The sequence below is a fragment of the Lissotriton helveticus genome, chromosome 8 (assembly GCF_964261635.1).
Source record: "Lissotriton helveticus chromosome 8, aLisHel1.1, whole genome shotgun sequence".
Taxonomy (NCBI): domain Eukaryota; kingdom Metazoa; phylum Chordata; class Amphibia; order Caudata; family Salamandridae; genus Lissotriton; species Lissotriton helveticus.
The window spans coordinates 842,417,683-842,437,654 of record NC_136069.1 but is presented as its reverse complement, the minus strand read 5'-3'; positions in this window follow the sequence as shown (position 1 = coordinate 842,437,654).

Sequence of the window (19,972 nt, the reverse complement as noted above, 5' to 3'; positions counted from 1 at the left end):
TATGATTGTATGCTTGTATCTTACAAGGTTTTTTAAACCGAATAAAGATTGAAATGTATCGCTTTGTTCGCCCTAAGTGTGGCAGGGTATGCTCAGTCGTGAGTCCCTTGCTCACTTGGCCACTGGATTCAAGATAGCCTGGCTGATGAGGATTATGAATCCGAAACCGGTCCCAGGATGCTTGTTTCCGGTCCATGGAAGACATGGCTTGGCAGTTCGGGCTGGACTGTTCCCATGAGGCACAGGGTCAGACTGATTTGCATATAGCCACTTCTGAAATGGGGTGGCTGAGTGCGCTTAAGAATGGTGATTGATTAAACCCAGATCAGTTGACTGGGGGTGAGTGTTTGATTTGCTCAAACGCTCCGTCCATCATCCCCTTTTGTATCGCTTTGTTCGCCCTAAGTGTGGCAGGGTATGCTCAGATGTGAGTCCCTTGCTCACTTGGCCACTGGATTCAAGATAGCCTGGTTGATGAGGATTATGAATCCGAAACCGGTCCCAGGATGCTTGTTTCCGGTCCATGGAAGACATGGCTTGGCAGTTCGGGCTGGACTCTTCCCATGAGGCACAGGGTCAGACTGATTTGCATATAGCCATTTCTGAAATGGGGTGGCTGAGTGCGCTAAAGAATGGTGATGGATTAAACCCAGATCAGTTGACTGGGGGTGAGTGTTGGATTTGCTCAAATGCTCCGTCCATCATCCCCTTTTGTACCCCTCCAATGAATTAGGCACACATGAGCAGGGCTCCTAACTAAGCCACCTTTCCATCATTGCAGACTTCGGAACCATAGACCGCTGAAGAATCTGTAAGTAGAACATCGCGCCGCTTTTTAACGCTGATTTTGTATTCTACCTGACCCTTAAACAACATTTTGTTAAATTCACAGCACAGGTCATGCATCAGTGCACTTGAGGCGCCTTGCTTGTACGGCTCGCGCCGGGACTCACACCGGCTTGTGAGTATTGTATATACAACTGCACAGTTTGTTCATTAGCACTCTCCGATTGTCTGACGATTAGGGGCTGAACTAATTATATCCTCACCCCTCCACCTCGTGGCCTTGCAAGTAAATAAACCCCACCGACCAGATCCGCGATAACACCTCTGCTAGCTTCACTACCGTTTTCACTCACGGTCACCAACTAGCCTTGACCCACTAATATAATGCTGAAATTTTTTCCCCCTTTTAGAAACCACGAACTTCAACGCGACAAGAATAATTTGTCCTCCTAGAAGTATTCTGATTAGACGTGAGTCATCCTACCTGGGTGGGTTCACTTGCATCTCAAGCTATCATACATTACATTTATGTTTCCTTGCCCTTTGGTCTTCCACTGGCAGCGCTACGCAGGCATCCTTCACGTACTGCCTTTCTTAAAAAGATCTGCACAACCATTCACCACGACGCCTTGATCCAGCTTGCCCGTACTTGGCCCAGGTTTGTCCTGCCTAAAAGTTTCATCCGGGCTTTACACCTAAAACGGCTATACATGATACTAACCTTGTTTCTCTTAAACTTAAGGACTAGCTCCCATTCCCTTCACTGGGGCCTCAAACAAGACTGGCCACACGACCCAGCTCTCAAATGTAAGAATCCTTCATTAGCACACCCGTGTTCTTTCTCCTATGTGTCAACCATGCCTCTCCACCAATAAACTTCTATGCCATTAACTCAACATCTGAGCTACATACAGAGGCTAATCGCGAGTGGGTTCCCTTGCAACCCAGCCTCCATGGCCAAACCATCAGCTGCCCAGATACTGGCCCAGACTTCTCCAGTTAAACAATTACTGTTTATCCTTAAATTGAAGACTACGGCCGCCAGAAATTTTTTATTTTCCAACAGGCCTCCAAACACATGGCTTCCGATTGATACCAAATTATTATAATCAATCAGCTCCTTCCATTGGATGTAAGTGTTGTATACCATGTTTTTAAAGATAAAAATCACACCAAGCGACTTGCGCTCTCCCTATCCCCTCCTTCACAATTCCCCTCCCTCCCAATCCACACCCAGCTAAATTACCAATGAGTCTGACACAATTAATTTGGTAATTTGAATTGTAAATTACGGGGAGCATTACTATATTCTCCTGGGTTCTACCTGTAGGGACCGGGTTACTAATTCTACTTACCTAATTCAGTTTCAGATTGCTCACCCCTTGTCCTGAAGATGATCTTTACTCAGTAAGAGATCGAAACGCCGTCGACCTCCCTCACAACAGGAACCCCTCCTCATTGTACATACTTATGTGGGATTCCTTTTTCGGTTGTAACTGATGTTTTGTTTCTTAACTCAACTTCACTTTGTCACAACACACACATTGACACCAATGTGAGCACCTGATAATATCTGTAGAACTCTATGTATATCGTTTGCAAATAAATTCATATGTCTCCCTACACCATCGCTCCCCTACCTTGATTAAATTGTCTAGCTTAAATTGTTCTTACACTGCCCACCCCCGGGGTTGCTATTCGGGACCTAGTTAGGTACCACCAGTCCAGGGATAGGCACAGCCCAAAGGCACAGGTCATCCCGGAGAAGTCACTCTCCCGGGAGCAGGGGGAGGCAGGTCCTCCAAAAGCAGAGCGTATTCGTAGGGAAGGCAGCCCCGTGCCGCAAAACCCAAATGTGTGGAGCTGGGTAATCGTCAGACACAAATTGGGGCACTAACCCATTAGTTGAGGATACCAGGTGACGGCAGTGCATCAGAGTGAGACAAGCATGGGTGCATTTCAATTCTATCAGAGTGGGGAAGGGCGAGAGATAGGTGGTGAGCGACTTTCTTCTATGGGTTGAATGTGGAGGATGATAACCTGTTTAGCCTTTGAGGTAGACTGCTCCCCCGGGTGTGAGGGTCTCCTGGAGCGGTGTATCCTGGACCAGGACGGCTTTGCAGGCTCCCGGACGTGGGCGTGGAAGGGTATACTCAGATGTGAGTCCCTTGCTCATTGCACCATCAGGATTCAAGCAAGCCGGGCCGACGACGCCTGAAATGGCAGAAACCGGTCCCCGGAAGCTTGTTTCCTTCCCAGTACAAGAATTGGCTTGGTAGTTTGGTTTGCCCTGTTCCCATCATGCACTGGGACAGGAACAGACTAATTTGCATATAGCCAAGTTCTGAGCTGGGATGGTGCAGTGAGCTAAAAAACGGTGATGGATCAAGCCCTGATCTTTGGACTGGGTAAGAGTGGTCTGCTTAATTCAGGCACTCTGTTCATCACCACCCCCTTTTCTGAATCCCGGACGTGGGCGGGCAGGTGTGCTGGACTGGATGGAGGTGTGATGGAAAGATGTAAGAGTTGTGCCGCTTCCTTGAACGACCGCACCATCCGGCGTTTCGATTCCCAATGAAAGATAAGCGCGAAGGGGTGGCCCCATTGATACTGGATGTTCAGGCTTCGCAGTTTGTCCATAATGGGTTTGAAGTCCCGGCGTCTGCGCAGTGTGGTGGGAGCAAGATCCTGGAATATCCGTATGGTAGTACCTTTATAGGAGAGATTCGATTTGGAGCACACCGCTTTGAGAATTGGCTCCTTTTCGGTAACAAATTGAACCCGGGTCAGGATGTCTGGTATGAGATCCTTTCGGTTGGGAGGTTCTGACACTCGATGTGCCCGATCTAGGGCCTGAAGAGAGACATCGTCATCGCCCCAGATTTCATGTTGTAGCTGCGCAACGAATGTCATGTCTGACCCTCAGTCCCAACCGATATCCCCCTGATGCGGAGATTGTTACCGCGGCTCCGGTTTTCCAAATCTTCTTGCTTTAGCTGTAGATGAATGTCCTGCTCTTCTAGGATGGCCAGCCGCTGGCAGAGGTGCTCTTGGTTTTCCGTCTGGGCATCCACGGTCTTCTCGAGGCTGCCCACTCTCTACCCCAGGTCAGTGACCTCTTTTCTAAGCTCCCAGACACAGAAATGGACCTCCGAGCGCAAGGAGCCAATTTCAGACTTGAGCTATGTCATGATATTGGCTATGAAAGACTGCATAACTAGCGTGGAGTCCTCCCCATTCGACGATGCCATTGCACCAGGAGCAGTGGGCCCGATTTATTCCAGAGTGCAGCAACCAGGTTGTCCTCTGGGATGCCTCTGTGTCCTTCCCCGTTTTAGAGCGTGTCATCTCCCTCGGGGCCGAGCGCTCTCCAAATCCCAATAAGGCAGTAGGAGCAGGCCAGGGGGCGTTGGGCGCAAGTCAGCGGTGTTTGGCGCTCCCGAGTGAAAGGCCGTATGTTGTCACCAGAGGCACCACATGCAGCAATCTGCAGCCTACGAAGGAGGAGGGGGACTAGCAGTGTGGCAGAGGTCAATGGCGCCTTAGAGGGCCTGTCACCTGGGAGGCCAATTGCTGTATGGCCCAATTATATAGCCCAGAGCTGTCATGGGCTGCTCTTAAGTGATTGAGGAAGCAAGACAAGCAGCAGTGTTGGGGCCACCAGGTGGTAGGGGGTGAGCAAGTGAGCCACAGGTGGCGAACGCTGAGTCCAGGAAGAGAAGAGGAAAGGGTGCAGACAGTGTCGTCCCCCACATGCAAGCCGCTAGCGGAGGGATCCCTCTAGCCAGGCCTCGCCCACTTGAGTCAGGGAGCCCAGTGGGGCAGCAGTCCAGGTGTCCGCACGCCAGTCCAGGAGTATTCCGGTCCCAGGGAGCTGGGGTAGACGGGGGGCCCACCAAAGCAGAGGATGTAGTCCCTAATGGTCCCTCGCCCTCGGGACCCACCAATCATCCAGAAGCCTGAAGAGCGGTCCACAAGAGTGTCCAGGGCAGAGCATGAAGTGGCCTCAGGCAGACCCAAAGTGTTGGCGATGTGTGCAACTAGAAAGGAGAAGAGACAGGAGAGGGGGACGCAGGGCCCTGATCAAGCAGGACAGGTAGTCGGGACCACAGTGCACAGGGAGACTCCCGCCCCCGCTCCTCACCTGCTCAGGAGGTCCGCTTCCCAGGAGTCCAGCAAGAGGCGGTGTGCGTGGGGCAGGGAGGTGTGCAGGCTCACGCCAAGCCGCATGCCCGCCTGGCCGGGGAACTGCTATTCAGGAGCCACGGGGACACATTCAGCCCCACCAAGGGCCAATAGTCACCAGACATGTCTGCTCACCAGCGAGACCTTTTAGCGCTAGTAGGTATAGACAGGTTCCTCAATTCGCTGACAAGGCAGGCTGCGCGGGATTCTCGGCACCCGAGCAGGGGAGCCGGCTGGCGGAGATCAAGCCGGAGGGAGCATCTATGACTGCAGGCCCTTCACATGCACCTAGAAGGTGTTGCCGGGCGTAGGGATTACTGTCCTGGTGCAAGGACTCCTCCTCCGGGTGCGGTCGTCCTCGAGGCCCAGTGGGGGAAAGAGTAGAGGCCGCAAATCATTCAGGCATCCCGGGCGGGGCTGTGGGGGCCGACCTCGCCGAAAGAGCCCTCAGCTGGAAGCCTGTCTCTAGTGCCCTATGTTCAAGCCCCGTTGCGGCTCCACCAGGTGTAAGAGGGTGCAAGGTATGGATAATTGCGCCATAGAGACAAGGATACAGGCGTAGGGAGATGCAGAGCGGTCAATGCGCGGAGCGAGCCTCCTCCCAGTTGGGGACTCACCGGTCTGAAGGAATCGCCAGAGCAGAGTCCATTCCTCTTCCATACGTGGCGGCTCCTCACGCAGTCTTAGCCTGCGTCCCGCGCGGTGCTATGGGATCCGAATTAGCTGGAGAGGACCACCGGTGAGAACTCTGCCCGGGAGCTCCATGCACCCACTCAGTTGCAGTCACCTCAGACTCGACAGTTCCCCAGGCTTAGGTCATGCTGCAGTCGAACAAAAGACAGCCCCCTGACACATGAGGCAGCTTGGTCCATGGTCCGGGTCAGCAGTCAGCCATGCAGGCGCCCCGGGCGGCACTGTGGAGTCCGGAGTCACGAGAAAGGGCCCACAGGTGAAGGCCCAGCCCGGGCGTTTTGGATCCGCGGGAGTGGTGGGACAGCCTAAGATGGCGGCCGCCAACTGCAGGACTAGAGGGCCTCCCCCTCGGTCGCTGACGCCCCGGGTACCAATGTCTCCCACGCACAGTCACGAGCCCCCTGAGGGGACAACATGACGTTCAGGTGAGCCAGTGGCAAAGCACAGCATCCGCCTTCTGGACTGCCCCGGGGCTTGGGACTTAAAAGCAGCAAAATGGCGGCCGCAGTGGTTCATGCCGGGAGGCGGGTATGAGCAGTTTGTTCACCGCTGCAGGCAGGTTACGGCGGTCTCCTGCATGGCTAGGGATGCCCGGTCCATTCTGACATCCGTGTGTCTCAAGGAACAGCCCAGATGAAGCCCCAGCTCAGTGTTATAGGCTTATGAAAGTAGCAGTCAGCCGGAGCTCCCACAGCGTGCGTCTCACTCCATTTGCTGCTAGACAACGCCCCCTCAACCAGCTTTTTAATGTTAAATCAGAAATCAAAATGCAAGACAGTCTGTTTGCTTTGCCATTCATTGCTTGTTGTTCACGTTTCTCCCTCTGAACAGGATCAGTTCACTACCAGGACCTTCAGATGAACACTTTGCTTAGGTCAGTTTTTTCAGGTCGACCCTGGTAGCGCATGGGCTGCTCTGCGAGGCATGCTTTATTAGAGTATGGACTTGAAGCGCTGTCCATCTCCGCCCATATTGGGTATTCCCACTCCTCCACCCATGGATTTTTAATGCATTCCCAAATTTACCATTAATGATAGACCTGGTAATGCATCAAAATACTATGCCTTGCCATGGGAGGCGTAACAAAGAGAAATATCTTTATTTCTCCCAGTTTGTTTCCTCTTTCTACGTGTGCTGCATTCTGCAACAGATGTAGATAGAGAGAAAAGTCTCAGACGATCGCATTTGTGTAGGAAGGTGTCCCTTCCTGAACAAAAACAATCCTGCCTGCAACACAGACACCCTTGCTTGATGGTGTAAGGGTGCCTGTGTTGGCGCAAAGCAGCACTTGGTGCACCAGTGAAAGGAAATGCAATGAATGTGCTATATAATGTTAAATTATGATACATTCCTGCCCTATCCCTTTCACACAGCTCAGTGCAGCAAAGTGTCTTGCTGAGTCTCGTAAAAGTTTGATAACTCTGGCCCCTGATCTCTTAACACTGTTTTTAACAGATTTGAAACTCTAATTATGCTGCCACTTTGTCCTTATTTTGTTTACCCCATAAAATGTGTCACTGGGTAAACGATATAAAAAAATACTGGGCAAAAGTCGATTTCTACAGAATGTTCCATCTCCCTTTTAACATGTTCTTTTGAAATTTAAATGTTTTTGGGCTAATATATTTCCATTCTAAGATTGGTGTCCACCATCTTGGAACGGTAAATTGAAAGTAAAGAAAATGTCTGCTGCAGCCTCATGACACATTCATGTGCACACACATGTCATAATGTTGTGGATGGCCCATTTGTTTCTTTCTAGTTGTTGATGCTCTTCAGTAGCGACAATAAACGTTAGTAAAGCCAACAATGTGGATGATGCCTTCAAAAACGCGATCTCTTGGCTTTTCCAATGCTTGTTGTAACCGTCACTCCTTTCACCCTTTCTCAATAACCAACCTGCACTCCCCACGTTTTCGCACCATGTTTCTTCTCCTAGTGCTCCTATAATTTTCTTGAGCGCTCACTCCCATAAGCATCACTAAATTAGCATTCTGACTGACTTGCTCAGATCAAACCTTCCATAACAGCAAGATGTGCGGATTTTGGACACTTCCACTCAATCATACCAAATCAGATGGGTAATGCTCAAGATGTTACCTATATTTGTTTGATATGCCCATAAAATGTTCTTCCAATTCGATTGCATTCTTTCCACAGCTTGTAGTACGGCCATCTCGAATTGCTCCACTGAACAATTTCCACAAGGATGAAAGACTGACATGTACTGTGATACTGCTCGGTTCCCAGCTCTGCAAAACAATCTTTCTTTGTTGTTACCCTGAACTCTACCGAATTACTACTAACTTTACTTTAGATACAGCTTTGCTCCAAAACATTTCTTTCAAAAATATAAAGGAAAGTTCTCTGGGATCTCCACCACTCAGTTTATGTGAATGTTATTTGCCCCCCTCTTTTAATGTATGTGAATTAAATACTGTGATATAGCTCGATTTTCAACTGCTGCTAAACTGTGTATTATGTTCTTTTTCTGTACTTTTATGGGCTTCCGGCCAAAATAAGATGTTACTACTACTACTTGGGGATCTATCATAATATCCGGGACACACACCTCTTCCCTGGATAACTATCTTTGAACCACCAAAAATGGACACTCTTAATTGATTTGAACTCTGAAGCTAAGCGCTCATGGTGATATTTACCACCTTCCTTGGACTAGTATATTCTTAGTTACTTTGATCTCATTCTTTCCGGGAAATGAATAAGCGCCACAAATGTTAACTGTAGGCGCTGTACGCTATTCCAGTCCTTATTCTCTACTTCTCCACTATCCATGTCATACAGCAGCATGCACAACAAGAAATTCACCCTCAATTTCAACATCTTTTCCCTTATCAACAATCCCACCAGGGTTTTATAATTATATTGATCTGAATGTTCCTGCCCATATTCGGTTCAGGTTTGTGATTATGGCAAAATGATTTCTTAGCATAAAAGACAAAAAAAAATCAAGCACTTATATTTCTTTTCTGAACTACAAACTTGATACAATTATTTTTTCCTTGCAGGAACTTCTTTACTGTTTTTAATCACTGGTTAACAAATCTAAATAAATCTGATTCTCTCATTCATTTTATTTGCTTTAAAATAATCACTCCATGCACTGTTGTGCATACAAGTAAAGTGTTCAATAAATTTTGCACCGAATGCACTTCATTAGGAAGCAGTATTTCAGTAGCCGCTGCCACAGAGTAGTACGGGTGGAGCACTACGGAGGGGGTAGAAAAATAAATGAAAAGTTACTTACTTTGCTGCCGGCCGCCGCCTTGTCTCGCCTCCATCCTCTTCTGTTCCTGCTTGAAGCAGGAAACACACACAGACTCCCCATAACCACTCACGATCCTGCTCTCACCATGACAACAGCCTCGTGATTGGCCTGACCAATGTGGTTCGGTGTTCAGACAGGGAGTAGGAGCCTGTGCATATTTTCCACCCAGGCTGTACAACACAGCCGGTGCAGAACATGCAAAGGGGGCATGACTGGCTGGCCCAAGACGGCTGGCATAACTGTCATGCGCACTTAAGTGCCCCAACCACTCATCCCCTGCTGGCTGTGACAACAGCCAAGCCCCACCCCGTAAACCTGCCTGACAACAGAAAAAGAAAATGATAATAGTGTTTTTCCATTTAATTTATTCTTTTTCCACTGCTCAAAGAGCAGTGCGGCGGTGCTCCTCCGCCTTAGCGGATGAGCCACCGCTGCACTATTTTCAAGTTCACCTAGAGGATGTACTGCAACTTCTTCAACGGCACAACATCAGAAGTCACTACGTTGTAGCCACTATTTTAGCTGTCACTACTTTGCAAGTGAGTATTTATACAATTGCATTCGGAGGGCCTGATTTACGAAGGGCTCCGCACCCATGGCGGAGGCCCAGCAGTGGTGGGGGAATCTCTTCACTCAGGGCGAATCTCCTCAATGAGACATTTTACTGAGGAAATTCCGCCCGAGTGTGGAGACTCCCCCACGACTGCGAGGCCTCCGTCCCGAGTATGGAGACCCTTTGTGAATCAGGCACAAAGTTTCTACACTACCTGGAACATTACATCAGAGGTAAGTACATGTAAGTATTCACTGATAAAACAATTTGTGAAAAGACATTATAATTAGGCAACGAAACAAGGTAAGAACTTGCGTTCAAAAGCCCCAAAATGTTCGGAATTTGCCAGTTATAGTTTAGTGAACTATAACATTCACTGCTTATGGTCTAACATTGTACGCCACTCAAGATATGTTAAATGACATCAATGGTGAAATTTCAAATAACATCATTGATGACATTATTGATGAAATCATTGATGACATCATCTATTAACTGTGACAGTATCTTATAGGATATGTTGACTTGAAGTAATTCAACAAGCTACACCTGTACCCAATTTTCAAACACAAGTCAAGTCATAATGGACGTAACCTATGACCACACGCTGGAAACATAGCATATGTTATGCTATTTATATTTAATATAGCGCACAACTCACCCGGGGCCATCTCAGCGCTGTTGCGGAGACGGGGATCAGGTGAGGGAGAGAGGAGTTCAGAATAGGTGAAATGTGAGTAGATTCCTTAATTTACAGTAATTCGGACATGTACAGACATGGAGTGGAAGCTTGTTCCAGTAGTAGGGAACAAAATAGGAAAAAGACCTTCCTCTGTTGTGAGTCAGACAAATGCGAGGAACACACAATAAGGCTTTATCACGAGATCTTAAACAACAGCCCTGTGTTTATTCTTTAATTTTTTGTTGTAGATATAATGAGCCTTTCCCTTTAGGGCATTATAGGTAAGGCAGCAGATCTTAAAACAGGATATTTTCTTCACTGGCAGCCATGCAGTTCCCTTAGCAATGGAGCCGTGCCGGAAGGGCAATTGAGAACAAGCATGGCTGCAGTATTTTGAACTACCTGTAGTTTGGCAACTAAGGTTTCGTTAGCATCCACTAAAAGGGCGTTGCCGTAGTCCAGCCTGCTTATTACTAAGCCTTGGACTAGAGTCTTTCGGGCAGAGGTTGGAAGGTAGGGGAATATTCGGCGCAGAAGGCACATGTTATGATAGCATGCTCTGGAGTTGGCCAAGATGTGCTCTTTCATCGTTAGAGCTTGGTCTATTTTCATACCAAGACTTTTTTACTGCTTGTTTGATCACAGGAGTGGAGACCAGTTGGTGAGGCCACCAAACGTCTGTCCAAATAGAGGACGCTTTCCCAAATATCTGTCAAGTCACTGATACTTGGTAGATGTTTCCCTCTTTTTGGGTCTGATTTGACAGCTTAGCTGTCACCAGACGTTATGTGATAAACCTAAAAAAGGTCTTCAAAAAGCACTACCAAGAGACATTCTATAGCTCCGCCCATATGTTGGTAGACAGGAGTACATTTTGTGATTAAGCAGGAATTGTGTGCTTCAACAAAAGTGCTTGCCCTTCACACAGCTGTGATCATTTGATTTATCCAGTTGCCTTGAGCTCAAACTTTGTAATGATATCAACATTTCTTGGATAACTGGATAATTTATAGTGTTTGTTTCTCTCTGGCAGCAGCAAAGAGGGCAGGAGGACAGTCGTTAACTTTAGACTTCACAGTGTAGTTTTATGTTTGGGAGCCCTGGGGTGCACTAATCAACATGGAGTTGTAGGCTTGGCTTAACAGTGCAACTGTCACCTGACTTTATGTCATTAACAAAAAAAGCTTTCAGAGTCCTGCTAAGAGAGGGGCTCACATGCATGTTGGTTCTTTTCAGTACAGGATTTAATTGGGCCTAGATTGTGAGTTTCCACCAAAAAGACTGCTTGTAATACTCTTTTTGGTCTGTGGCAAAGTTTATACCTGCTATAGCAGGACTGAGTTGGTAATAGTGGCAAGCTAATGATCATGGCAGTAGGCCTGACATATTAGTTGTGAAAATCAAATGTTAAAGTCAATAGGCATTTAAGTGTGTGGATTGTTATTTCTCTGATAGGAATTTTATTCCAAGAAATGTCGCCCCTTATACTTATAGGGAATTATTTTAGTGCTAGTTTCTGCATCTGACAAAACCCAGAGGGAGAATATTTACACTGTAATTAGCTGTCTGCCAGGATCTTGTAATAAAATACAATTAAAAATACATACATACATTTAGATAAATATATATCCGTATAAATATATAGAGGGCTTTTGGGCCACTCTGTTCTGTCACTGTCAGAGTGTCATTTACACTTAGCTTCCAACCATGACAGCAAACTGCATGGTGTAATGGTTGAGTGTGCACCAGTCATTGGCCGTCTTGCACTGGAATGACGGCATTTTCTGATCATATGTGTACATCCACCTGGAAATAATTGTGCTTCAATGTCTCGGCTGGTCGGGCAGACCTTTAGTTTTGGATTTTCTCTTTTTTATAGTTCCCTTTCATTTATTTTCCTCTACTCTCTTTATTGCCTATTTTTGCATAATCAACCGTATTTTTGGACTGATGCAGCTGGGGTTTTAACTCGGTGCGACCCAGTGCATGTGATCTGAGTCATAAAACTTGTCAACATTTTCTATACCACAAATTGGCATATTTAACTTACATTTAAGTCCATAGTAAATGGTTCAAAGTGTACCCAGGACCTGTAAATTAGATGTCACAACTGAACTGCAGCACCTATTGTGCCTCCCACACAGTAACATTACAAACTTGACAGCAGGCCTACCACTATAGTCTGTCTGTGAGTTTTTAAAACTGCAAATTCAGTCTGTCAAAATAACATTTTTTGACAGGCTTAAACTTTGCTTTTATGGTTCAAATTTCTTTATCAGCAACAATAGCATAAACCATCGCCTACATCCAGTGGCCGGGGAGGAAACAATGAAACATGGCCTTATCCATTTAAAAAATATTTTGTAAATCCCCACCAAGAAACATCCCTCTATCTCATCACCCACCCCCGCTGTGGATTGTTTGTGAGGGAGACTTAATACATTAAAGGAGGGTAAACACCAGGACCCCCAGACACTTGTATGCCATTCACTCTAATGAAGGGTTTACAGTTGAGCAGAGGGTATTAAATGCAGAACTATCAGGTATCGAGGATGCTGCAAATTTCACTTTAAAGTATAGAGATCAATGCAACACTTTCTATACCTTAAGCTTTCTGGTTGTGCTTCAGTGACAAAGCAATTTTTCAATTGCAAGAAGTTCCCCAACTTTAGACAACAAACTAGTCGGTGCGGGCACCTTCTGTGATCTGAACATGGCGAGTCCTGTTCTCATTCCCGTGATAGTTAACATCCATAATTGTTTCCCACTTAAGGATATGTTAGACTGACCGCCCTTGTATTGTAGGCCCAGAACTACCACACCTGGGTCCCTGGGTATTTGAATGTCAAATGCTCTTTCAATCCCCCTGTTATGTTTCTTAGGTCTATACCCTAAGGTCCATATTTACTAAAAGGTAACGCAGCCCAGCAGGTCACCTTGTTGCGTTGTGCTGCGTTGCAGAGAAAGGGCAGAAATGTGCTATATTTATCACAATACGGCACATTCCTGTCCTTTTCCTAGAGCTGGGGCATAATGAGCTGACTAGCGCAAATGCAGGCCCCATTGCACCATGGTGCAGGTGTGCCTGTGTTGCATACAGGGTTGCTTTTGTGCAGAAAGGGGCACCTTCCTGCATGAAAATAATCACATGAGGCATATTCCTCTATCTATGTGCCCTGTAGAATGCAGCACATTTAGAAAGAGGAAGTAGCAAGGAGAAGCAAAGATATTTCTCCTCATGTCGCCTCCCCTGGGAAGGCATAGCACTTTGGCGCATTCCCAGGCCTATGATAATGTTAGATCTGGAAATGAGTAAAATCCTTGGGAGTTGCATGGGAACACCTACGCAACGCCCATGAATGACTTCCCAGGGCAGAATAACGTAACGCAGCAATTTGCTCTGTATTGCGTTACTCCTGATTTATCAAGCCTCAAATGGCCACGCAAAGTGGCCTTGTGTAGCTTGATAAATCACATTTGCGGGTTGCATCGCGGATGCACCACTTTGCATGGCACAAAGCGACACAACCCCCTTGATAAATATGGGCTTAAGACTACAGATTTAGATCATCCAACACAAAGCACGAGCATTGAGTTCAATGGCCTATGTTTGAAGAAGATGATCTTTTTTTATTGCAGATCTGCACCCTTCCCCTTTTTACTGGGAAAGATGTGCATTCTGGTAAACAAAACAGTCCCTCTCTCAGGGATATAGTGGTATTCAGGAAAATACACCTTTTGTACTTAAAATGTCACACTCAAGCATCTGTACTAATAATGACACAATGTATGTTTAAAAACATTTATTGCAGTATTCTACGAATTAGTACATAAGCTATGTCAATAAAACATATTGAGCAGATTGCCATTATTTGGGTGACCATGAGAGTGAACACATCAAATGTTTCTATCATGGTTCACAGCACCAGGTTCCCTATTTGCTACACCCACTCCTATCACTATCTACTCACTACTCTGAGAACATGTAAATAAGCCAACATTGCCTGCAGGAAAAGTCTTACAATTGTCCCTCGGCATACCTGCCATACAGAGTGCCCTTGAGTTGTCCTACTTTTGGCCGGCAAGGAAAGGAGGAGGCAGCTTTCTGTGATTCTGTGTGAACTCAGTTGCAGCTCCATAGATCCAACCAAGGCCCAGGAAGGACAGCAGCCGAAACTCAGTGTTTATATAATAAAATAACCACTCCGTAATCTAACTCATTGAAGATGACAAGCAAGATAGAAATGCTGTAGAACAATCCACCCTATCTAGTATTGTTTGGATGTATAACTTCTGTGCACATATCATTGTTAGATCTCACATAGGTATCGGATGACTCCGAGGCATAGATATTCTAGGGCACCACGGTAAGACTCATGGCTCGTATGCTGCTGAGAGACTAACAAGAAGATGTTGTCGTTCAAGCTGGATGTGCCCTTGTCTCAGGAAAACCTGTAAAATAATAAATTATTCAAAACTGACAAAGGGGAATAACTGAAATCAGGCTAACACTAAGGGGCAGATTTATGATGGCCTTGCGCCGCCGGTGCGTCACTTTATTTGACGCAACGGTGGCGCAAACAATGCGCCCTATTTACAACGTGACGCATCTAGGAGATGCGTCACGTTGTAAAGCACTGCGCCATAAGGAGGCGTTCCTGCGCAGGGGGGACGTTCCTGCGCAGGAACGCCTTCTAAAAGTGGCTGAGTGAAATTTATAAGATTTCACTCAGTCACTGTGAGGACAATGCTGCGTCAAAACCCTGCGCCTGCTTGAAGCAGGCGTTGGTCTTGACGCAGCATTGTGCAGATGGGGCACCCCCGAGCCTTGCTGGAGCTGTGTCGCGCTTGGGACGCAACTCCAGCAATGCGCCACCTTTACGGCACAGATGCGTCACGCATCTGTGCCGTTTTTGCCCCATGGTGCGCCGCATTGTAAATGCGACGCACCATGGGTGGCGGAGCAGCGGCGCAGGATGACTGGCGCATTCCTGGAGATGCGCCAGTCATCATAAATCTGCCCCTAAGTACCTTTAAAAATGGAGTTGGTGCAGGAATTTCTATCACCCAGCACTGCCTCCCAATATCTTTAAGAAAAATGTTATTAGTTACAAAAATGTGTTTATGGTTTTGCAGCATAGAAACATACAAAGCTAAATGTATACAATGTACATTAACTCTGGCATCTCAAGGACAAAGGCATTTCAGTAGTCTATCCTTCTCCCCAACCCGTATGCAACAACGTATCTGGTTAGACATGACAACAGCGTGTCATCCCCGCCTTCCCCTCTTTAAAATAGTTAGTAGAATCACATTTCCTTCAACACCTTTTAGTCCTCCACATTGTGCAGTTTTTCCTATAAACCCCATAATTTAGCGAATTTCATTGGGCAGCCTCATGCCTGGTATACTGTTCTCTCTTCCTGCATGCACCAGTCTATCTTCTGGGCCCATTGAGATGTGCAAGGTGTTCATGCTACATCACAGTTGTATAACATCTCTCCTGGCCACCGTCAAGGCTACATTACAGAATGTAAGAGGGCACTGGGGTATTGTCTGATCTCCCCACATTCCTAAGCACACCACTTGTGCTGTGAGGTCAATCACAAGACCATTGACCTGCTCAAAGAGGTTCCATACATGTTGCCAAGAGACCTGCAGTTTTGTATAGTCCCACACAGTGTGTATCAATGTTCCATTTTGGTTGCATCCACGGAGGGACCTATCAGTGGAGGCCCTGTCCATTTATTTTTACTTTTTATTTATTTATAAACTTTTTATTGATAACAAAAGCAGAGATGTGTAATTTATGTAACAACGTACAAAATATACACCCTATCACAATTAGCATTGCTGTATTAGTGCCACTTATTATACCAACTTATTACAGCACCTTGCAATACACATCCAAATTATTTAAGGAACTGTCCAGTACCCAACAATCAGTACCAGGATTTTAGCACTTAATTTAGACCATCTAGCTAATTGCATCCCACGGTCCAGAGGGAGGACCCCAAGGTATCTTGTAAGTGGTGCATACCTTTAACTTCCGTGTATACTGCCATTTTCTATTCGGGGTTATGTAGTAGAGCTCTCTGCTCCTCTTGCCTCATCCTCTTTGGTAGCTAAATAGGTTTGGTATAGGCCCCAGAAGTTCTTAGACCGGTTGCGGGGGGTAGCAAGTCACTATAATACTCTGTTTGTATGCTACAGTACATCATGTCTCTTGACCAGCTTGTTATAGTAGGGGCCGGTCCCCGGGACCAGCATATCGCTACTCTACGTCTAGCCATCAGTAGTTCCATATCTACTAGTCGTCTAATTGTTTTGGGTAGTTGTCTGGAATACCCTAATAGGGCAAGCATAGGGTCTGGCTCGAGTGTCGTATCTGTAACGCTCTGTCTTGCCCCAAGTTATCACTTTACCATCCGCAAACATATCTCCTATTGTGTTAATATTCATTGATTTCAAGGCCCTGACCACCCCTTTATCTTTGCAAGGCGATAGCCAGAGGCACCAGTCTAACAGTGTCTGAGGAGAGTATAAAATAACACCTGTATGTAATTACAAAAGGTGATGCCATGCATGGACTGTCGCGTTGACAGAGTCTAGAATTCCAGTCCTACGGCCTGAAGGATTAAACAGGAGCGCTGGCAAAGGAGGCGGAGCTGCCACCACGTTCTCAATTTGAATGTGTGGAGTGTCAACGGGGCCATGAATCCAGTGATGCGCGTGTGAGTCTTGCGCCGCCCTATGGTACAGCTCTAGATCCGGAGCTCCCAGTCCACCCATGCTATAAGGCAGCATGAGGATGTCCCACTTAACCGGGGCATGTTTCCCAGCTCAGGCTAACCGCACTAGTAGAGATGTAAGTATCCGGAAAAAAAACCTCGGGAGGGCCATAGGAATATTCGTGAATAAAAATAAAAGCTGTAGTAATACCACCATTTTCATGGTCAATACTCTGCCCGCCAACGACAGGGGCAATCGTATCCATCGGTCCACATCTTCTTCTAATTTAGTTACCCCTCTCCCATAGTTCTCTTTGAAAACCATCTCTGAGTCAGTATGCACCTTAATACCCAAGTATCGGACCGGATCAGTCGTCCCAACTCAGTGAGTACTCCGGTGTAAACGGAGCCGTATCTGAGGTTAGCGGGAAGATGATCATTTTCTTCCAATTCACCTTGAGGCCCGCCATCGTTCCAAACCTAATCAATTCCCGCGGTACGGGTGATAGATTCTGGTCAAGGTCTCTAGTATATTGTGAGGTATCATCTGCGCATGTGGATATAATCAAGTTGTACCTCCGAATACGTATACCCCTGTGGCTGTGTTACTCGCACAGAGCGCAAGCTAGAGCCTCCGCCACCAGAGCATATAGCAACGGGGAGAGTGGGCATCCTTGATGCATACCTCTGGTAATTGGAATCGAGTCGGTGACCTTGTCACCAATCTTAATTCTGGCTGTGGGGGAATTGTATAATACTCCAACCATTGGCAGAAGGACACCTCCTAGTCCCAGTCACGTCAAAACCTGAGCCATGAACAGCCATGCCACAGAATCAAACGCTTTTTCCATATCGAGGAACACTGCAACTGCCTGTGTATACTGTCTAGTATGTTGAATAGCCCAGAAAACCATCCTCAAGATATAATTTAAATTCTGACAAGGAACAAAACCTGCTTGCTTTAGCGATACCAGAAGCGGCACTAGGGGAGTCAGCCGGTTGGCTAATATTTTAGCATATATTTTCGTGTCCACATTGAGAGGTGACATAGGGTGATATGATGAGCATTCAGTCGGTGGTTTATCAGGTTTGAGTATTGCGACAATTAGAGCTTCCCTCGTCGAGGGGGGCATCTGTCCTTTCTCGCTTATTTCCTCAAATAGTGTTTTTAAGTGCAGGATTAATAGGTCTCTAAACTCTTTGAAGAAGGAGACCGTCAGGCCATCTATGTCTGGAGCGCTGCTAGATTTCATCCCAGCAAGGGCAGCCGCAATTTCCTCGACTTCCAGCGGGCGCATGAGATATTCCCTATGCTCGTTCGTCAGCCAGGGCAGTTTAATGTGTGTCAGGTAATCTAAAAGAGCATCCTCGTCTCTCCCACATCCAGTGCCATATAGTGACGCACAATATTGCTTAAATCTGTTGGCTATCTCCTGTGGTTCAATTAATGATACCCCGTCTTCAGTGTGAATAACTGCAACAACTGCTTTCTCTCTACGTTTCTTAAATAGTGATGCCAGGACCGTACCTGTTCTTTCCCCCTCCCCGTATGTTCTAACTGTCACATATTTACCTAGGTGTTTAATTTCTGGGTCAGACATCTCATGGTACTTTTGTAGTGTCAGGTGCAATTCCTGTGTAACACTGTTGTCTACGTCGGAGAGCAACCTCAGTTCTAGGGTGTTAAGGTGATCTCCAAGTCCGATAGGCATTTACGATGGGCATGCAGAACTCCTGAGTGCTTAGGCACGACTATCCCACGGATGTAAACTTTAAATGTATCCCACACTGTGGAGAATGAGTCCACTGACCCTATATTATTCTCAAAAAAGTTTCTATGGCTTCTGCGAGTTCAGCTTTAAAAACAGGGTCGAGTAACGAGTATGGAAGGAACCGCCAAGTAAAAGTTGGTATTATGTGGAGTGTCCATGACAATCTGTACCGGGGAGTGATCCGAGAAGGTGCGTGGGAGAACAGCACAGTCCCAGATTTGGGCATACATATCTCTAGAGATATACAGATAGTCAATCCTAGTATGTAAATCGTGATATACTGAGTAGTGTGTGTAACCACCTTTCCCTTGTGAACGTGTACCCCATTCGACACACAGATCTAGTTGGGTGGCAGCCGCGATAATGGACTTAGCCACTGCAGTGGGGCGTCGTTCCGGACCTCCCAATTGGTCTAGCTGTGGATCTAACACACAATTGAAGTCCCCACCCCAAAGTTGTGGACTAGTGCCATAACCACTTGTTCTTTCTAATACGTTTGCATAAAAGGCTGGATTATCATAGTTTGGGCAACAGACGTTAGCCAGTACAAGATCTAGCCATCTCCCACTGCATCTCGAAATAGCGAAGCGACCATCCAAATCTGTCTCTTGCGCCTCAAGCTTAAGATCCGATTTCGGATTCACCCAGGTAATCACCCCCCCGGGCTTGTGACGTAAACCCTGCTACGTGTACCTTTCCCTGTAGCCCCTGTGGTACAGAATTGGACTGAGTGTGGGCAAATGTGTCTCTTGCAATAGAGCTACATCAATACCCAGTCTATTGAGATATGCTAGGACCTTCCTCAGTTTCCTATGGTCATTTAGACCACGAACGTTCCACGTTAAAATGTTTATCTTGCTAGGTTGCAATTGCATCTTGACCGTTGGTAATTAGTTTTGGTGTTTCTGTAGCTTTCGTATTTGCTGGCTATGCTATGCATTATCAAACCAGACCTCTCTACATAGGTGGCTGCAAATATTTTTGGTCTCTGAGCCTTCCCCCCACTCCCCCCCCCCCACTCACGTCATGCCTGCCCCAACTTTGCATGAGCGAAACCTTCCCAACACCCCACATCAACATTAAAATGATAACATATTTCGTGTCCATTGGTTACTCAAAAGTAGGCGGTTTGCCTAATAGTGGTTCACACGCGTGGGCGGATGTTACCTGTTCCTTTTTTCCTACAATACTGGTCTAGACAATTCCATCTCTGAAAACCAAGGGGCATATTACGAACGATTAGCGATATTTATCGCTAACGATGCTTAGCAACGATTTTTG